The sequence below is a fragment of the Lathamus discolor genome, chromosome 2 (assembly GCF_037157495.1).
Source record: "Lathamus discolor isolate bLatDis1 chromosome 2, bLatDis1.hap1, whole genome shotgun sequence".
Lineage (NCBI taxonomy): Eukaryota > Metazoa > Chordata > Aves > Psittaciformes > Psittacidae > Lathamus > Lathamus discolor.
In genome coordinates this window covers 34,183,217-34,204,935 of record NC_088885.1, presented here as the reverse complement: position 1 = coordinate 34,204,935, position 21,719 = coordinate 34,183,217, and the positions used below count along the sequence as shown (strand labels likewise).

Sequence of the window (21,719 nt, the reverse complement as noted above, 5' to 3'; positions counted from 1 at the left end):
GGTTTATAGCAACTGTGGGAGTACCAAGTAGGAATTAGAAAAAGCAACAGAGGGGGTAGCAGTAGCTTAGGAACTTCAGAAGAAAGACTGTCAGAGCACAGAGAAAGGTTCCAACCACAGGGAGTGAGAGAAAGGACTTGCTTATTTTTCAAGGACATGTTATAAAGTGGGACTCAATAGAACTTGGCAAAATACTCAGAGTGGTGGGAGAGAGGAACAATTACAAATGATAGATGTGTTGTTCTGAAAAACAGGAGAATGCTGGAGCTGTAAAAGCACAGAAGAGTGTTTTTGAATGGGGACACTGCTGTGAGATTATAAACATAGTCAGGTGGTAAGTATAGTTGAACAGAGCTGAATATTCTCATTGGAATTGTCAGACTGAAGATCTGATATTTAAGTAGGTGTGGCATAGCAAATGATGGCTCTTAACTGGCATTTCTGTGCCTTTGTCTATTGCTTATGCTTTGGAGCTAGGTACAAAGGACCTTTAATAATCATGTAACAGAAGTGTTTGGCTTGTACAGACCAAGTGCATAGTTTTTGTTCAAGCAGAAAGTGTAGCATATTTGTGTGTGACAACACAGGCCTTAGCTTGCAGCAAGAGCTCACATATTCACAAACTGAGTAATAGTAACACCTAACTTCAAGTGCTGGTAGTGTGACTGCCACAGTATGGCTGAGCTTTGTCTTAAAGCTTTAACTGTTGGAATAGGAACATTCACAGAATACAGATCTGTAAAAGATCTCATTGATCTTCTGTAATTACTAAAGAAACAAAACCAAGGAAGTTATGCTCGGTTTTGCTTCAGCTGCCTACCTTGAGTTCAGTGAGCCGTTATTCATGAGAACATTTAGCATTTTCTAGAGCACACATCTTATGAGGAGCAGCTGAGGGAACTGGGGTTTTTTAGCCTGGAGAAGAGGAGATTGAAGGGAGACCTTATCACTCACTACAACTACCTGAAAGGAGGTTGTAGTGAGGGGGGTGCCAGTATCTTTTTACAAATAACAAGCAATAGGATGAGAGGAAGCGGCCCTAAGTTACACCAAGGGAGGTTTAGGTTCGATATTAGGAAAAATTTGTTCACCAAAAGGTTTTGAAGCATTGGAATAGGCTGCCCAGGGAAGTGGTGGAGTCACCATCCCTGGAGGTACTTAAAAGACGTGTAGCTGTGGCACTTGAGGGCATGGTTTCGTGGTGGACTTGGCAGTGCTAGGGTAATGTTGAACCTGATGATCTTGAAGGTCTTTTCCAACCTAAATGATTCTATGATTCTATTCTATCATCTTTACCAGTGACTGAAGACTTTGTATCACCACCTTCTTTTTAATGTCTGTAACTTGAACTCAGCCTTGAAACAGTTCAGAAAAGCTTTTGCTTGATGAGTTCATATCAATAAAAAGAACATAAATTGTATTCAAAATGAGATTCTTTAGAATAATCTTGAGCAGTGTGCTGTCAGCAAAGTTGTCCTTTGATTTTAAGATGCCACTAAATCTTGAATTGATATATATGCTTGAAAGCCTTTTTGTTGGTTTGGGGCTTTTTCACCTCTACATTTATTTATGAAGAATGCTGCTTATTTGTAACTACTTCAATATTAGGATCACTAAGACTATTTAGTGAGTAAAATTATGCTTAGATATGAGTTAAAGCTGCTGAAACTGAAACTAAATCCCACCTGCCTCTTTCCCCCTCCTCCACCCATTCAAAAAATAATGAAGAGCTGTAATCTTTGTCAGGGGTTCAGTTGCATTATGATAAATTTACAAAGCATAGCAAGCTCCAGAATGAGTTCTGTTTCCTTTGAGTAGCCCTGGAGATGACCACTATATATCCACAAATGGCTTTTATCATTGTTCCTACTGAAATTCAAATGCAACTTAAAAGTATTTCCAGGCTTTGATCAAAATTTCGCACATGATTAAGAGAGCAAGTCCTTCTTGGCAATCATCATAGATGCTTCTTTTTTTTCTGAGAGAATAGTAAACACTTGTTCTCTCTCTGCATGACTGAATTTCACAACAAAGAAACAAAAAGTTCTCTCTCTCAATCTCTTTTACTCAATATTAGTTGCAAATTGTGTAGGACACTGCACAGCTTTGGTCAGCTTGTTGGGAAAAAAACTTTTTTCTCACTGTCATTGTGTAACTTTGTTATATTGAAAAGGCAGGATATTAACTGCACGGCTGTATAAGTTGTTAATCACAGACTGTTAGAGTTCTGTATTCTCTGTATCACAACAGTTACCCATTATTACTTCTAACAGACTGTTTCCTCACCCAGATATAAATGTCACAATACTGAATACCATTTACAGGAGAACTTAATTACCAGAACCTTTGGAATTACTCTACTAGTACTTTCTCAGTCCTCAACAGAATTTTAGGTTACAGGTGCTGTTCCAATATTGTCTAAGTTACAAAGTATTTAAGTATCTTTTAGGAATGCCTAAGCTAGATCTTAAGCATGTTTAACTGAAATTTAAATAGCTCAGTTGAGTGGCTTTTTCTGTTTCATGGCAGCATTACAGTCTGTGATGAGAAAAATGGTTGTTTTCCCAAAAAGCAGGGTCAATGCACAACAACAGTGCACAACTGGAATCTCCTCTCAGCTTCTCTGAAGAAAGACTGCAAAATAGTAAAGCATAAACTTGTAGCTAAATCGCATCAATGATGTGTTATAAGAGATCTGACCTTTTTTTCTGCCATTCTTTGGGGAAAAAGAAAAGATGGGATTTTGTTCAGGCCATCTAAATAAAAATTGTCAAAGCCACATGCTTACTGATGGGTCATGTCTAGTCAAAAGGCTGTCCTTAATCTCAGCATAATCTCAGCTGGCTAGATTTTATGTCTTTATGCTCCTTTTCTAATAAATGAGAGAGAGGTAGATCATACTAGGCTGAGATAAGTCTCTTGAGATAAGTGAGATGGATGCCTTGCTGATGATGCTTATCTGACTTTCCGTGAGGTTTCTGGCAGTTAAATGTCTAAACTTAAGTGAAATGAATGTCTTCCATAATGAAAACCTACTTGGAAAAAAAATAAAATAAGAGTGATAAAATAAGAGTGATAATGTACTTAAAAATAAGAGTGATAATGTACTTTCTTAAACTTACATCAGATCAGTTTTACTACTGTTTGCTTTTACCATAATACCTACGTATGCATAAAGCACTTGAGGCTATATAATCGCAGAGCAAAAAGCTAGTCCTATTCCAAGAGTTTATACCCAAAGTATAAAACAAGATGACGGAAGACTGCAGAAGAAAGATTAAAAAGGGCAGTGAGAGTGCCTGGGTCACAACACATCAACAACCCACCAACCATCAGGTTTTGCAGACATCATAGCAAAAGGGCTTTTCAGAGTGAATTGAAGGTTGGAGAGGATTGTTAAGTTTGTGGATGTTTCAGAGGAGTGCCTTTTAAGGGGAAAAAAGCATGGAGACATATGCTTGGAAAGCAAATACGTGGCACTGTGAACTGATGGGAAGTTTAGACCCTGGTTTAGAGCAGGCTGCTTAGGCCATGTCCAGTTCTGAGTATCTGAAATGATGGAGTTGCTTTATACAGATATTATTTCCATCACTGGAGCTGTGCATATGACCTTCGCATAGTATCTTCAAATGAAAATTTCATTGGGTTTAGGAACAGCTCTGGTTGAAATTGAGGAGCAGAACTGAATCTCATGATTCTGGAAAATAGTTTAGGTAATCTGCTGACAGTTTATGGCTCCTGAGCTGGAAAAAGGGATTCTTAGCCATGAGAGGAAACAGGCTGCCTGTTATCCCATCTGCTGCACACTGGATGAGGGAGAGTGAAGATGGCACCTTCTGTAAGAGCGACACAAGCTGCACAGTTAGGAGAGACTGGAGTGTGGGATGGGACATGCAGGAGAGTAAGGGTGGTAGGTAGCAGGAGCCCTATACCAGGTGGGAGATGGGAAAACTCCCAAGTAAACAGCAGTGGGCCAGCTTACCTACAGGATGATGATGAGGTGAATTAAAGAGCATGGGGACAAGGGGGAGAACTGGATGGAGGTTAAAATGGAAAACCATGCCGTATGCTCCCTTCAAAAAGTAGATAATGTTGCATTTCCATGCACAGGTTGATTTGGGATCCTTCACACTGAGCTGTGGAAGCAGTATTGAACTTACCTAGGTGTTGTAAGTACAGATGAGAGGAAAAACAAGGGAATTTCTTCTGAAGTCGGATGCTACTACTGATTAAAAGACTTTGAGGTGAAGACTTTTTAGCAATGTATATGGTTTGTCTGATCAAAACTTTCTTTCACTAAGCTACTGCCATTTCCTGACCTCATGCAATGGCACTGCTTGAGAGCTGCACACTTCACATGCAATTCCAAAAGATGGCAACCTTAGGCTTCCAAACCTTAGGTTTCTGCCGAACACCTCTGCAGCTCTAAACCATTCATAATGGTGAATGTTAGAAAATTCTGGCTTCTCACAGACTGACCTAATTTTTATCCATATATCCTATTTTTCATATTTTTCTACATATAAAACAGAATTTATGTGACTCAGTTAAAAAATGGGCAGCTTTCCAAATGTATTTATGTGCCTGAAGGAAGGGGAGGTTAGGAAACTCTAGATCTACTATCTCTGGGTTTCAGTCCATGACTTCTGTTATCTACACGAGGGAGGCTCTGCTATCAATCTGTGCTGAAATGATGCTCCTGTGGCACAGTGATAAAGCAAAGGCATCTCAGCAAAAGCATCAAAAAGTAACTATTTAATTTGATAAACTGTAGTGTATTTGCTCTTGGCTTCTGGAAATATTAAGGCTTTATACAGAGTCCACTAATCTTGTCCATGTCAATGTACTTTAAATGGCGACGACTACGATTTTGAAACCCTGTATAACTCTGGATAGTTATACTCTTTCACCTGAGGCATTATAAGGTACAGAGCCTCTTCATCCTACATTCATTCTTGTATCTTCAAAATTCTGTCTTTTGGGTTTGTTTTTTTGTTGTTGTTAGTACTTAATTTCTGACTTGATCTTTGTGTTCAGTTCCTGCTTTTTTGTGGTTTTGTTTTTATCATTAATTTTACCTGTGAGTACATAAGAACAAAAACTCCACAGACCATTTCATCAAAAAAATGCAGTTATTTTAGAATGTTTATCAAGTCATGTTGATTTGACTGAAGTTGCATTGACAAAAATAGAAAATTCTGATACTAAAGTCTAAATTCTGTGTTCTTATCCTGTGTTGTACAGGATCATTACTTGATGGAAAATCAAGCATTTTGCTTATTTTCCAGAAGTCATGTTTGGAAACCATTAGCTTGGAAAATTCCTTCTTGGTTTGTCTTAAAACCAGATTTTGAAATCTCAGCTTCCAGGAAGCAGACATGTGTCTCTCCAGGCAGCAGGGTCGAAGTCTGAGCCCCATTTTGGTTTATGCCAAAGCTTTTCACTTCTGCAACTGTTCATCTGCTTCCTCCCCTCCCAGACCAAGGAGATGAAAAATTGTAACTCATTTTGGTTATGCCAGTTCTTTATGATTTCCCCTGCCTTGCTTGTGCTGCACCGCTGTGAAGGGGTAAGTACTGGCCTAAGCTATTGCTGTCTTTTCCTTCATGTAGGCAGCAGAACTGGGCCAGAATTTTGAAGGTGGTTTTTGCTGTTTATTGCTTTTGTGCAGAAAGCTTGTGATTTTAGCATAGCCTGTAGGGGTATTTTCCTCCCACAGATGTTCATTGGTCAGTCTTTTTTAACCACCTCAATATTCTAATCATTTGGTATTGCTGTATACTATGCTTTTCTTCTCAGGTTTACTGCCTGCATAGGTAAGATTTCAGACAGCAGATTTATCTCTGAGGTTTATCGTGTGCTACAACCCTCATTACTATAGTAATGAGCATCAGAATGTTCAGTATATTTGTCCTTGCTATACCTCTGTAACAGAAAGCTTATTTTCTGTTTTTAGCAAATAGAAAACAGTGGTCTGCAGAGGCTGAAGGCTACACGAAACAGAGTGAAGAAATGGAAAATGGGCTCCTGTGCATAACTTTCAAGTGTTTGGCACCCTGATTACCTCTGTTAAACAGTTGGAGTGATAGATGTTGCATATGGAGAAGGGTGATCTGAAAGAGTCAGCACTCAGCAGGAAGCCACTCTGAGCCAATTAACAAGAACAGGGACGGCTCTGAGATCCTGCCTCCTTCTGCAGCTTTGGCATTTAGCTTCTCGTGGGCAAGAGGCACCTCCTTCCCTTGGCACACTGCCTCTCCTGCCAGTGCATGAAAGGCTTGTTCTCTGAGTTCTGGTCCATGCTTTTATCATTTGATGTATTTTATGAAAAACAAAACTACAGAAAAACCCATGAAACCCATGGTGGTTCTTCCTCATACCCCTCATACATGAATCAGTGATTTATAAGCATTAATCTGAGAAGTTTATGTGGGCTTGCTGCTCACTTGGGCAGTTGCATGTTGAAGTTGCATGTCCCAGGCCCTGGGCAAGTGCCCAGCAGATCAGACTGCCCCAGCAGGAGACTGGAGCTGGGGAGGGAGCTATGCTCTCAAGGCTGTGTGAGTAGGCTGGGAGGAATGCAGGAGTCCTGGGGCCCAGAGGAGCATGACTTCTGGCCTGGCTCTCTCGGCAGGGAGGGTTCACTTCTGGACTCCACTCCAGCTTCCAGACTTGTTCGTGCATTTTAAATGCAACTCCAAAACTAGGGTGAGGGATGCAATATTTATTTGTGTAATTCACATGACAGCTCTAACTACTCAGGGGACTTCATGTCTTCTGTTCCCCACCCCATGCTTAGTCTATCTTCCAGCTTGGTATTTCAGCATGGTTTTGAGACAGGAGATGGAGACGAGGCAGGAGAGGAACCTCCTCTTGATGAAGAGGCCTTTCACCCAGGTGCCTCCTGCTTTTTTTCCAGTGAATGCTGTAACCGGCAGGATACTGTGTGAAAATGAAAACTTGCAACAATTTCTTCCTCTCTGGCTGTGTTTTAGAAGAAAATGTTCAGATTCTTCACTTTGTGAAGTACTCTGAGCTCCTGCTGTAGGCTGGGTATGTTCTCAGCACAAGTATTGGGCTCCTTGGGGTCAGGGTAACACCTGGGAGCTTTGGGTCTTGAGGTAGAACAGACAAGTGACACAGATGCTGAGATCCTTCATTTTCTGCTTGCACAGTGGCAGAAATTTTAGAAAACTTCCTTGTTTAAGTGGGAGGTGCCCCTGGAGCAGGTACTTGCAGCTGCCTAGTTTATGGGTTTGGAATTGCTGTTCAGTTACGTGGGTGTTTTCAGTCCTCTGTTGAATGTAACCTTAACTGAGTTAGGGTCCCATTTTAGGGCCCTAGCTCCTTTTTCTGTCTCTTTGCATACTCTATTTCCAAATCTGTAAAAATAAAAAAGATATAAAATAGTTGCTAATCATAATTTATGTAATACTTTACCTGATGATCATGTCTCTGCATTATTGTTCATCGTTATAACTGCTTCTTTCCAGCTTGTTTTAAATCTATGTAACTTCTTTCTACAGAAGATAAATAGATTTAATTTTAAGCATAGGATTTTTTTGGTGAAACACTGTCATTATCGAGCCAATTGCTTTTCATTCATCAGGGATCAGAATTTAATAGAGTGCTCATAAATTTTAGAAAATTTTGTATTGAAGTGAATACTTGTTTTCGTATATTTTTTTTTTTTTACTGTATCCCTTACCTCTGTGTTTTTCTGTTGAGGATGCTGGGCCACTTCCAACTGTAATGTATGTATTACTTCTTGCTCTATCAGATTAATTTGTAGTACAGGTTCAGTGAAACAATCTCACTGTTTCAAGGAAGACTGTAGATGTACCTCTGCTGACATCATTTTATCTGTAAATTTAGACACAAAATCTCTCAGAAAACATTGTGTATTACTGGATTAATATCAGCCTAGTAGGGTACTCTTTATTTTATGCTGATTACATTTGTCTCTGTTCAGAGAAGATAACTTCCTTATTCTCCAGTACCCTTTTTTCCTAAAAAATCTCATGAACTAAAAATCAACATGGCAAACTACTCATTTCTACTTTCTTATTGGCAAAAATGAAACTAGCAGATGATTTGCCATCCAGGGTCTGCATAACATTTGAAAATGATTTAAGATTTTCTCCTGCAGAAACTTAATTCTCTCCATTATTATCAGCATTTCTGCTGTGCACAGAGCCCCTCTCAAACTTCACTGGGGATCGTTTCCATGGGAACCAGAGAATGAGAACTGATGAGTCTTGAAACAGTCAAATAATAATCTTGCTTTTTACCAGTGGGCAAAGATTTACTTTTTTGGTGTTTAATGGGAGGCACTACAGCTCGTTATGTTTTGAAGGAGAGAGAGAAAAAAAAAAGGCATCTGGAAGGGCTTCAGATGTGCTTTGTGTACCTGTAGGGTTCATACTAGCTGTATTAAAAGGGAAAACCACTATATTCTCCAGTTTGTAGACTTTCTGAGTGAGAGAGAGGGAAACCTTGTTAAATCTAAATACTCAATAGTCCATGGAAGATGAGGAGGGAGCAGTGCTCATGGGGAGATGAGCTGATTACATGTGTGGATAGAGCCACCTGGTGAGTGCAGCATTTTAGAGGCTAAATCCTATCCTGCAGGAAACGGCCTTGGGGATGGCATTCCAGGTGCTAGCACTGACTTGTCCAGAATTGACCCGTCCCGGGTTTTGCAGAACATTGAGTGTATCTTACCATGACTCAGCATTAGCTGTAATGGGGATTGTTTATTGTGATTCTGTGGGAGGGAGCAGACTCCCTCAAGAGTGATGTTAGGTAATGAGTAAAGTCATGCTGAAGTCCAATGAGATGATCTGCTAAACTGGCTGTTATTTGGTTGCCATAGTCATTGGGATTATCTTCCCGAAATACTGAGAAGAGATGGGGATACTGTGTTTCATTCTTGTACAGAAAAAATGTGGAGAGGATAGAGCAGTGTCTGCTCTTTCTTAGGTCTGTGATATCTGTTACGAAAAGAGGACCTCCAAAAGGGGAAGAGAACAGATTCCACTAATCTTGCAGCTAAGTTCCAGTTTTCTGTAAGTGCTGATGAAAAGACCAGAAGTGTATTCTGTACAGAGAGTTAAATTTGACCATTACCTTGTAGTTTTAATGTAATATGAGTCAAGCTTGAATTACAAGAAGGCAAATGGCAAGGTATGGTTTAAAGAAGTACATTTTCTCTTAAACTCTTTTCTATATTCTTTACCATCATCTGATTTTCCAGTGGTTTTGAGCTTAAGTATTTAATATGCACCTCTGTAATTATTTTGATCTCTATTTCACAAACGTAAAGAGAGAACAAAATAAAGTGCATATATAGAGCATATTACAGTGTTTGGAAAAACTCCCCCCCCCCCCCCCCATTACTTGAAATAATAGATCCTTAGGGAGAATAGCTATTCTTATTTCTGCACTGTATAATATATCAAACATATGTGATTAGTGATTTAATCCAGTGATTAAGAAATCCCATTTCTGTCTCTTACCAGTAATGAGTATGTTATAAACACTGAAGGCAATGACTATTTAAAAATGAGGACTCAAATGTTAAAATATTTTTTCTTAGCTTGTGGATGAAGCTAAAATAAAATGAGATGCATTAAAAAAATCTGTTAAAAGGCTTTTTCTGTATTTAAGAAATATTTTGTTCGGTTTATGAGCTAAAAACCCAGTTGTACTACTGCCAGTATCAAAGAATAGCTAATAGGAGGAAGATGGGTGGCAGATGAGGTGCAGTTAGTTAGGGAGTATATGAGGTTGACAAGCTGTTACACTCTGGGTTTGGGTGACCTTGTTTGGGCATTCTTAGCCATGTGCAAAGAAATCCTGCAAGCAAGAGGTGTGCAATTTAACCGTCTAAACTAGTGCTCACCATGTTCCTGAATTCTAGTATCATATTTCCTACTGTGTGCTTTAAAATGACTTCGTGTTAAATTACTGCCCTGTACAGGTGTGGTGATTAAAGGTAAACACAAGTGAAGAATATTTCTGTATTTCTAATGCTTAGAAGAGTTTCTTCACTTCTTACTGCTTGACTGAGACAAGTGTTTACCTTGTTTTTAAATTTGCTCTCAGCAGTATGCCGCCTCAACTTTCAGGCATGAAGAACATCAGCAAAATTCTTTATTCCTGTGACCAGCTGACCAAACTGAAGTCATGCTGGGAAAGACCTTTCCTTCTCTTTCCTACAGTCTAGGGTCTTTGTGGATGTGGAATATAACAAGCCACCAAATGTTAATATTGGTGGGCTGCTTAACACTGTGTTCCCTACTGTTCTCTGAGCTACATCCCTAATTGCTGACCACAGACGCTCGGCAGGATGACTACTAGAGGAGAAACTGAAGGCTGTTACCACTGATGAATCATAAATCTCAAGCACTTATCCTTTTGGAGAAAAAGGCATCGGGGCCGTTGCTTGTCATGAAGGTCTGGATGGTGCAGTGAGAAGGTAATGATAATCATATAAGAACAGCAGATAAACATCTGATAGAAGACAGTGGAACAAAGGACAGGGCTGATCCAACTGCCATTTCATCACAGTGTGCCCAAATCAAAAAGCATCGTTTCCTGGGAGATTGAACAATGCTGCGTGCTTATTAATCATGAGAGAAGATCTCTGCTGTTCTCACAAGTCCTCCAAAACCTGTCTAACTCAAGTGGGCGAGGATCAGCCCACCCATGACAAACTGCTGCAGCTTTATCCTACATACTGTATATTATCAAAAATGTTATGTCTGCTCTGAACAAAATGTCCAAGTGTGATAATTGTGGGCAGTGCTCCAAGACAGTGGGCTTGTCTTCATGTGAAAATTGTACTTAAAATCAAACTTTAAGTTGGTTAATTCATTTTAATTAGACTAATCTACAGACCTGCATGACACACTCTTTTTTTTTTTTTTTGTAAATGTTGCTGTCACGCTCACTGAAACAAATGTTTTGTGCTGCTAACTAAATTGGCCTGAAATCCCATCAAATTTACAGTGACTTTCTCTAGCAGCTATGATTATATGCTGTGGTCTTCTCTACATCGGACCCTTAGTTCTCACTATTATACAAATGAAGGTGCTCTAGGAAAGTGTTCACTTAAGCAGCAGGCATCTTTTTCCCCTAGAGAACCTATATTTCTACTAGGTTAGAGAAGAACTTGTGTAATCCTGGCTGTTGAACGTACAGCCACACTCTTCTCAAACTGCTGGAATTTATCTTAATTTGATGCGGTACAAGTCAGGGTTAATTGAATAGTTCTTATTGCCGAAAATCTTTGTAGAACAATACTAATATAAAATTCACTCTTTTGTAAAGTGCACTGTCCAAGCAGGAGGCAAAACTAGGAGATAGATACACATTTTTTTTTCCTGCCCATCCAAGGAAGGAATGTATTCTCAGTATCTAAACTTTTCTTTGAAGAAATACAAGCATCAACTAATTTAGAATCACTAAAAATCTGTTTGTTCTGTGCTTACTTTCTGATATGCTTAATAGTCAGTTTTACTATTTGAACTTTTACTATTTGAACTTTTACTATTTGAACTTTGAATGAAAAGCTTGTAAAATGAAAACTAGGTTGCAGCTTGTAAAATGAAAACTAGGTTAAAAAAGGCACTGTTCAGAATGTTGCAAGAGTCCTTTAAAAGAAGGTGGTTACTGTGACATGCATGTCTAACATCAGTAAGCTGGGGCAGGTTTTTATCTGCAAGAATGACAGTAGTCATTTTAAATAAATAAATAAAACAAAAAAGCCTGATTCCCAATGAAGGGTAGAAGCATGAAAGTGGAATTATTTTAATGACCTTCCCAGATAGGTCTGCCAGCAAATTTTGCATACTTGGTTTATGTCGTCTTGTGTAAACCAATATTATTTTAATTGTTTATTTAAAGGATGCGATGTATGGTTTATGTTGTCTCTTTCAATTATGCATGCCAAATATATTTTACCTTACAGAAACCTTTGAGGCAATTATTCGAGAATTTGGCAAGAAGTAACTTAGTGACCACTAAGTAATCCTTAAAAAAAGAAGTCTCTATGTCTGGAATTTGTTAAATATATGAAATGTAAACCTAAAAGTGTAAGTAAGTAAGGTTAGGTAAGAGGAGAAAAGAGTAGACATAATCCCAAAAGAGTTTGACTTCAACTTCTACAATGGTGGGAAGCAGCTCAAGAATTAGAACCCACTGATCATTATTAGAGCTACTGCCTGAACTGTTACATTACTCATTTGTATTTTAGATAGATATTACAATGTGTATGACATATCACAGCATTATTTTTACTACATAAGCATCATACTGTTTGTATCTGAACAAATATCAGGCCCTTCCTTTACCATACTACTCTTTGAGTTAAACTCACTGAAGTCTGTTTGGTTTTTTTTTTTTTTTTTTTTAAGGAAAGAAAGACTGGTAGACCAGAAGATCCTAGAGCAACCGGCAAGTAATTTGTTCAGGAGCAAGTAAAAGCAGCACCCAAGAAATAGCTGCAATTTGATAATATTTGGAAGCATGACCTTCCCCAGGACTGATCTGCTCCCGATTTCATGGAAGTTAAAGCCTGTCTTTGTAGCAGAGGAGTTAGGCTCACAGGAACTCAGCAGATGCTCTGGTGTTACGCTAGTTAAGCTGATCCAGAGTGACTCAAGCAGTGCTGACTTATGCTAAAAGAGGATCTAGACTAATAACTGGGGTTACGATTTTGTCCTTGGCAACATGGCTGTGACTTACGCAGCAGCCTGCCAGGGATTTGTACTGTGCTCTTTTCAAGAGGCAAAATGTTCCCACATGTATTGGGTTTGCGTGGCAGGGTTTTCGTAGCTGGCGGGGAGTGCTACAGGGGTGGCTTCTGTGAGAAACTGCCAGAAGCTTCCCCTGTATCAGAGTCAACACCAACTGGCTGCAAGATGGACCCACTGTTGGGCAAGGTCAAGACCATCAGCTCTGGTGGTAGTGCCATTGGGTTAACATATTTAAGAAGGTGAAAAGACCTGCACAATAGAAACTGCAGCCAGAGAAACAGCCCTGCAGACACCAGGGTCAATGGAGAAGGAGCTAGAGGTGGTGCTCCGGGTGCCAGAGCAGAGATTCCCCTGCAGCCCGTGGTGCAGACCGTAGTGAGGCAGGCTGTGCCCCCTGCAGCCCACGAAGGTCCACAGCAGAGCAGATATCCACCTGCAACCCATGGAAATTAACAGTGGAGCCGATCTCCACCTGCAGCCTGTGGAGGACCCCCGCTGGAGCAGGGGGATGCCTGAAGGAGGCTTGTGACCCTGTGGGAAGCGCACACTGGAGCAGGCTCCTGGCAGGACCTGTGGCCCCGTGGAGAGAGGAGCCTGTGCTGGAGCAGGTTTGCTGCAGGACTTGTGACCCTGTGGGAGACCCACACTGGAGCAGTCTGTTCCTGAAGGATGCATGCATGGAAGGGCTCTACGCTGGAGCAGTCTGTTCCTGAAGGACTGAACCCATGGAAGGGCTCTACGCTGGAGCAGTTCAGGAAGAACTGCAGCCCGTGGGAAGGAGTCACGTTGAAGAGTTTGTGGAGGACTCTGCTGTGGAAGGGACTCCGTGCTGGAGTGGGTTAAGAGTGTGAGAATCCGCCCCTCAGGAGGAAGGAGCAACAGAAACATCACATGATAAATTGATCACAGCCCCCATTCCCCATCTCCCTGCACTGCTGCAGGTAGAGAAAATCAGGAGTGATGCACGGGAAGAAGGGAGGGGTGTGGGGAAGGTGTTTTATGATTCAGTTTTTATTTCTCACTATCCTACTCTGATTTGATTGGTAACAACCAAACTAATTGCCCCAAGTTGAGCCTGTTTTGCCCCTAATGGTAACTGGTGAGTGATCTCTCCCTGCCCTTATCTCAACCCATGACCCTTTCATTGTATTTTCTCTCCCATGACCAGCTGAGGAGGGGAGTGATAGAGAGGCTTTGGTGGGGCACCTGGTGTCCAGCCAGGGCCAACCCACCACATGCAAGCACTCCCACATGAGCTCTAGGAAAACTGAGTCCATGAATGTGCTTTGTGAGACATGATTGTATCACTGTGTCGGGCCTTCTTGACCTCTCTAAACAGAAGCCCCAGGGAAAAATGCTCTGGTTGCTTCCCCTCCTTCCCTGCTTACCCCTCAGTGGCCCTATGTACCTAACCCTTGTCTGTGTGCATGGGTAAAGAGAAGAGGAGAGAAAAATACTGGGAGCTCTGCTCCTGCTTGTACAAGCAAGCTTGTACAAGAGACTCTGTAGTCAAGGAGCATGGAGCTGACCTCCTCCTTGTTTTCTCTGTATAAACATGGCATCCCAATGTGGGAGGTGCAGAAGCTTTTCTCATGCTGCTCTCTGCTCTGTAACCATGTAGAGCAAAGCCGCTGCATATGCAGTGGGATAAGATTATGCCACAGGAGGTGCTTAGCAGTTAGCTTTCCCCTGTGGTTTTACTAGGAGCTGTGATTAGCTCAACTAAGAAGTAGCAGGCAAAAAGGGGAGTTCCTGCACCTACCTACTGGGAAGAAGGTAATGTCTTTTGGTGGGTATTGTATCTATTGACATGGGCACAGCCCACCAGCAGAACTCCTGAATTTGGTCTATATCCTTTTCCATTCGGTAAGTTTGAAAAGAGTTAAAAATTCATGCAGGATGCTGGTCTGGTCCTTGCTGAATTTGTTTGTACAGGCTTGTACAAACAAAGAAATAAGCATAGGAAAATTAGCACCATCTCTGTAATTTCATACTGTCTGCCATTGATTACACATACCAAGTCAGCTTTCAAAGTGTACGTAGAAGTAATTGTGGCATTGCCCAATATTTAAGACTTCTGCTTTCTTAGCTTCTATCACCTTGTTACTTTATATACTTATTTTTGCACAGGTTGAAATAACAGAATCAATTACACCTAAATAACGTATGTAAAATAAATCAATACAAAATCAATTCCTTTCTCCAGAAGCAACACAGAACAAGCAGTAGTGCGTGAAATGTGAACAGTTTTCTAATTAACGTGGATCTGTACTTTGAGAACATTTTAAGGCAGTACAGCCTGCAACAATTGCTCTTACTTAAAAACCAGTCTCTTCTTTGGTGATGAATTATGGTCTGATCTCAGAAGGCAAGAAGTTTAACAAATATACTCTTAATCATGTGCAAGATTAGCGCACTAATTAAAAAATCCAGTTCTCCTCTGGGGCATCTATTTTTCTTCTCCAATTTTGAGCCTTCCATGAAGAACACAGACTGTTCTGTATGTGTCCTCCTTAAAATTTCTTGTGTTACAGATGAATCAGTTAGTGAAGAATTCATGACTCATTCCTACAAAAAAAAAAAAAATTCTTGAACTTCCCCACCTATGTGGCCTCAGGATCATACCCCTACTGACTTATCTCCTAGCAAACGTTCTCGTTTCTTCAGCAGCAAGTTCTTAATCTTCTTTTTGATGTTGTATCCATGAGGACCTTGTTACCACTGAAATGGATGGCATGATCAAACTCAAGATTTCTAGCTCTGCTGACTCTGTCTACAAGGACAACTGGTGTGTATCATGGGTAATTCTATATTCTGTGGTACAAGGTATTACAGGTAGTTTCAGTCTGAGAATAGCGTGTATCTCAGTTCTGGTAGTAGTTGCAGATGGTTGGATATTTGATTTTAAGTTTATGCTTTTCAAGCTTACTACAAATGTAATGGAAAAGGCGAAAAGTTAACAAGGCTACGTGGTCAGTGATTGCCATTCAGTGCTGAATCTAATGTTTACATCAATTAAGACAGTTTGAGAGGGAAGGCAGAAGAATGGAGGGGGGCAGAAGGTTGATCTTCTCAAAAGTGCAATGTAGCAGAAGTCAATCTTTGCAATAAGTTGATTTGATAGAGCAAAGGTTTTAATGAAAGAAGGCAGATGAAAATGAAGGCCTCAATCTCAAGATTCTGAATCCCTGAAATTCCTGCTGGCATTGGTTGCCAGACTGCAGACTACAAGGGCAGAAACTGTAAGTGTCATGTATGAATGGAAACAGTATAAAACAGTATAAGCTTGCTCATTCTCAAGCTAAGCAAGTTTTCTAAAACATCAGTATGAACAGGCCCATAAAAATTAAGGGGGGAGGGAGGAGTGTAAGTGTATTACTTGCTCTTAGAGATCCTAAAGTGCCTTGTAGCCTGTCTTTTGATCATAATATTTTTTTCTCTTTCTGCTTCCCAGTAACATACGATGCACATTGTCTTTTGAGGGATACTTTACTTACCCTTTCATACTACTACTGGACCTCAGTTTTACTCAACATATTAAAAGAAATGTCCAAGTGGTAATATATACATCTGTATTTCCCTAAAGATCTCCTTTTGCTTTCACTATTCAAACAATCTTTCCCATTTTCTGTTCTACCACCAACAGATAATTCTGCTGGATGTTTAGTAAGTTCACTATTATAGCAGCACTGAAAGCAAGCTTCAGAAAAAGAAGTGGTTTGGGCATTTAAGAGCCATAGAAAATGCTCTGTGCAACAATCAGAAAGCTTGCCTAAAACCAAGTAGTTGAGCTGTATGCATGTACTGCCCATACTTCTAGCTTTACAGTATAGGTTCAGAGTCCTAAATGTAACTTTCAAACAACTCAGTGCTTTCGAAGTTTGGGAGGTTTACTGACATTTCCTTTTCTAGTGATCAGGATGATTCAGTATAGTCAGAAAGACATTCCTCATTCTGTTTATCAGTTCCCAATGTTACTGAATATCCCATAATTTTTAAACATAATGAATTCAAGGAAGCTGTAGAATATTTTGATGACTTAAGAATCTTCATCCTGATAAAACCCAATTTCATGCATTGATACAATGTAAATTTACAGTGGTTAAGTCAGAATTTAATTCAGTGTTTTCTCTTTGCAATGGAAAAGAATTTTTCCATTATTATTTTTTTTTTCTGGAAGGTTGTCTCAGCTGTCCTTTTAAACTTCAAACAGCTAATATACAAGACCAACCTGGTGTGCCCTTAATAACATGATTCTTACACTGACAATAAAATGATTCTTACACTGAGAAGTCATGAAAACATCCCTGCTAACAAATGATCCATCCATGATAATGCTACCATCTGCTGTCTGGGGAGGAGGGAGAGCAATGAAACCCAGATAAAGCGAAATCTCAAACTCCCTTGCTTGGTGCATACTCCCTCCAGCATTCCACAAATCTTATTCAGGCATCTGGCAGGGACTTGGCAGCTTTGCAGTTGTGGGAAGTGAAAAAATGAACGTAGTTAAACTTATGCCTAGCATTCTCTTATTTTTTTTACAAAGATAGTAAAATAGTAATGTGGTATCCGTTTGTAGGCATACATCTATGTATAGTTTTCGATGGCCTCTCCAAAGCGCTTACAAATGGCTTAGAACATCATGCATGGGCGAAACTGGAGTGCTACGTGAATTTAGGTTTGATCTAAACTCCCACTCTCTCAGCTGTTTCTGAAGACTTGGTGCACTGTGTTCTTTTCCCCTCTCTGAATGGCACTGTGCATTACCAGTAGTAGCACCATGAGTTACTACTATCTCATGCGATATTAAATATCCTTTTTTCTTGCAGTGAAATAACAAATTTCTTTGCCTGATGAGATTAGTCTCTTCACTGCCCATATATGCTCTTGTAGAGCAGTTGTGGAAAGCTGATTGAGTAGGCTGTCAAATACAAGAGACTAGGAAAATGCTCTTTTCTTCTCCCCCTCTTTCACCTTAGTTACTTGCCTGTTGTTTCTGGGGTTTTGCCCTTAGTCATTTCTCTGTGCAATCTGGGAGGAGCACTGCCATGCAGGCTAATCATTCCCTTGTTGCTCTGCCTGAGTTGGTTCCCTCCTTTTTCTTCTTAAAAACTTTTTTATCTATTCCAACTATGAGACAAGCTGGAGTTCCTGAAGTACAAAGCAAAACTGTTTATCTACAGCTGGGACTTTAGGGCCCTGATTAGATGGTGTCTTTACCATACAACCTACCCCAGCTGGAGCCGATGATTTCATGCCTAATAGGAAAGACAGACACGGGAGAGAAGATTTGTGTTCTAGACAGAGCTTCTGTAGAGATAACTTTTTTCTTTCTTTTTATTGGATTCTACATCATGCCAAGACACTTATGAGCTAGTACATGATGCATTCCAATATTTTATTGTTCATATGCCATTGCTTGTTAGCCTGGTTTTCATCATCATAGTCAAGACATTGGGAGAACTCTTGAAGCTGCTTGTAGAGAGGCATGGACGTGCAGCCACCTTATCTTCTTTTGTTTCAATCATTTTATTCCCTGTCTGAAAATTCCACTGCATCCAAAAGAGATGAACAAAACCGGCCAAGTTCCTCCTTGTGCACTCCTCAGATCAGGTTGTCGTCAGTTTTGTACCCATCTGCATTTCCTTCTGCCTCCACCTCCTCACCATCTATTCCTAAACACTGTTTTCTCTTTCACACGGCACAGCATGAAACTAGTGCAGACTGCTGGGTAGTAGGTCTACGCTAGCTTAGACCCCTGTAATCTCATTTTCCCTCCTTCAGCCTTCAGTCTAGCCCTCTCTCCCCCTGTCTTTGCAGCCATTCTTCTTAGATTACAATATAGTGCTTGGAAGAGAGGTTGGTCATTTGTAAGAGGTGTATTACACAGAGCAATGCCAACACAATACAGAGGAAAAACTATTTATGTGACGTTATTATAAAGAGTTTTACCGTAACTGTTAATTTATGTAAAGCCCTCGGAAAACCAGTTAAAATTCTGCATCCTATTTCTTCTTGTTCCTGCATCCCCTCCAGTTCACTTGTAGACTCTTGATTTTGGTATGTTTACTTCTATTAAACAATCAAGCAGCCTCCTTGCAGTACCTGCTTTTGCTGCCCAGACACTAGCACATACAAACATTTAGGTCCAAGCCCTATTATCAACTTAAGTGATCTTGTTACTATGCTAAAGTGTGCATGACTCCATGCCTGACTGAATGAAAATGGTCCCTCTTAACAGAAGCACTTGAATAATCAATGGCCCTCTCAGACTTGAGTGCTGATTCATCAGATGCATCCTGGAGCTCTTCAGTCTCTTTGTCATTTCATAGTAAAGCTGCAAATGACCGGATCAGACATAACTTGTTTGGTGTAAAAGGATGGGTGGTTTGTATGTAAATGTACCTTTCCTTGGTAGCAAGAGTTCTGTTTACCTCTGGTTTAGACAGAAGCTTCTTCTGCAGAACCAGTGATCCGTTGCCTAAACCTCTTGTGCAGGCCTATTCCAACACTTTCTGATAGAAGTTAGAGAAGCTCTAACTTCTAACTTCTCTAGAAGTTCTTCTAGAGATGGGTCACTTACCTTCTGAGAGAGCGTGCATCTACTTTGTTATTACCAGAAATATGTATTGCATCAGACTAATCGTAACAGAACGCAGCTTCCAGAATGCTGTCCATTTTTTGAAGCACAGGAAGTGGAGCTTCTAAATAATAGATATTTTCATTTTCCAGGTATCTTACATGGATTTAGCCACTGACTTAGTAGTCAGAGGACAAGCGGTTCCCTTTGTCTGATGATGCACTTTTTATTTGTACTTAGAGAGCTAATGGAACATAACTTTTCAGAACACTAAAGAAACTCAGTATTATTTTCCATGCTAAATTGTTTCCCAAAAAGGTGTTGAAACCACAACTGTGGCACTGGCCCTGTCATCCAACAGCAAGAGCCAAAGAGCTTCTTGTCACTGACCTTGATGGTTGCATTTTAATTTTTTTTTTACATATATTACACACTTTAAAGTTTAATATTAGACCACTTATTTGGCATGTAGAGCTGTGCTGTTTCTTTTCTCTGTTCTCCTGGTGGCTTGATGGTTTTTCTTGTGGAAAGCTGGCTACCTTATAGCAACTATTGCTGTGTATTTTTGTCTTGGGCAATGGCCTAGATCCTTCAAAAGCTTGTTTCTTCTGCCTAATGCAATTACTTGTTCTGTTTTAGGCAAATATTTATGTAATTGTATTCCTCTATAATTCTATACTGATTAATGTGAGTGTTCCTTCCCTCTCTTAAAGATGATGTAAACTTGCGGACTTTGATTCATTAATTCTGTGTTTCAACAATGGGTTGGAAAGGACCTTAAGATTCTCTAGTTCCAACCCCCCTGCCATGGCAGGGACGCCTCACACTAGACCATGTTGCCCAAGGCTCTGTTCAGCCTGGTACTGAACACTGCCAGGGATGGAGCAGTGTTCTCATTTTTCTTTTCCATGGTGTGATGAAGTGGTCACCCTTCTTGATTTCTCTTTCTCTTTACACAAGTGCTTTATTGTTAGCACAGAACATTTATTTATAGACACCTCTAATTGGTAACTGGTATTTCTACAGTGGCATGGTGATGTGGTTTCTACGCTTAATCAAAAAACACAGCTTTTCCAAAATCACTGAATATTTTTAGCTGGCCTGCGTTCATTATTTGATGCCATACAGAACACAGTAATTACGTATTTAATGCTTTTATGCACTAAATTAAACTGGCTACCAAATCTAGCTTGAGAGAATTAAGAGGGAGTTTTCACTGAGGGGGTACTAGCAAAACAGTACCTGTAAGGTAGGGGGAAATGCAATCCAAGTATGTGGCAGGGAACCAAAGTATGGGAAACTATGTTTGGTTCTACGCTCTCTAAGTGACAGATTATTGTTTTGATCTAAACACCTATTTTCTCATTTGTATTTCTTCTAATTACTAGACATTTTTAAGGAAAAAAGAGAAACAAATTTCACTAACACAACCATAACCAGCCCACATTCATGTTAATGGGAGGACCTGGGACACCTACAATGTGAGCTCAAATAGAGGCATATACATCAGCTTCACAGTGGAACAATCCAGACAAACATTTTTCGCACTTCCCAATAAATTGCACACTGCAAAGCACGGGTAGGGTGCTGTATTTTGTGAACTTGAGCCTCTCTCTCTCTGAGAAGTCACCTGTTGCTGTTTCCAGAATGGCTCCAAAGTGCTACCGAATTAAAATAGTCAGTTGGAAAAGGGGAAAGCTGAACTTGCTGTCTTCTCTTCAGGGCACAAAACATTACCTGATTTGGCAAGGTAACGATTGCTAAAGTCAGTAATCAGATTTGTGTGTTATATACTGACAGTATTAAGTACACTCGTAAGCTCTGACATCAAGTATACTTCTCCCTCTTCTGCCAGGTTTTGTTTGGCTCACTAAGTGTTCTTTAAGAATAACAATGGATATTTACTGCACAAGAAATACTCTGAGATACTGCTTTTGCACAGGCTGCCAAACCCCATTACTTTCTGTATTCTAGATTCTGACTGTTAAGAAAAAAATTATTTTCAATAGAAAGTGAAATCTGTTAGAATAAGAAAATTTTCTATTAAGAAATTATATTAATTATTAAATTATTATAAGGCTTTGAACTATCCATTATTTCTGCTTTTCTGATTTGGAATAGTTGTGTTAGTAATACTTTCAAGACCACATCTTTCTTGTTGATGCTGGAAAGGGGAGATTTCTATACCATGTATCTGCATATGAGACTTGTCTGGTGAATGAAGTACATGACAGGTATCATTTACCTTGGAGTATCTTACTAATTTGTCAAATAATCTTGTTTTTTTGGGAATGTTTGCTAGCAATCTCCCCACCTGAATAGCTTAATATGAAATAGTTTTGCCAGAATTTGACTCTGATTCCTAACAGAATTTAGCC

General features: G+C 40.0%; 1 protein-coding gene across 1 annotated transcript in view; it reads left to right on the top strand.

Annotated features, from left to right (window-relative positions):
- The first annotated feature begins 15,494 nt into the window (after positions 1-15,494).
- PPP1R9A (protein phosphatase 1 regulatory subunit 9A) overlaps positions 15,495-21,719 on the top strand; it is a 154,632-nt gene continuing 148,407 nt past the window's right edge. Inside the window, exon 1 of the mRNA XM_065666346.1 lies at positions 15,495-15,549. The gene's annotated coding sequence lies outside the window, so the exon portion shown is untranslated. The remainder of the gene's footprint in view (positions 15,550-21,719) is intronic.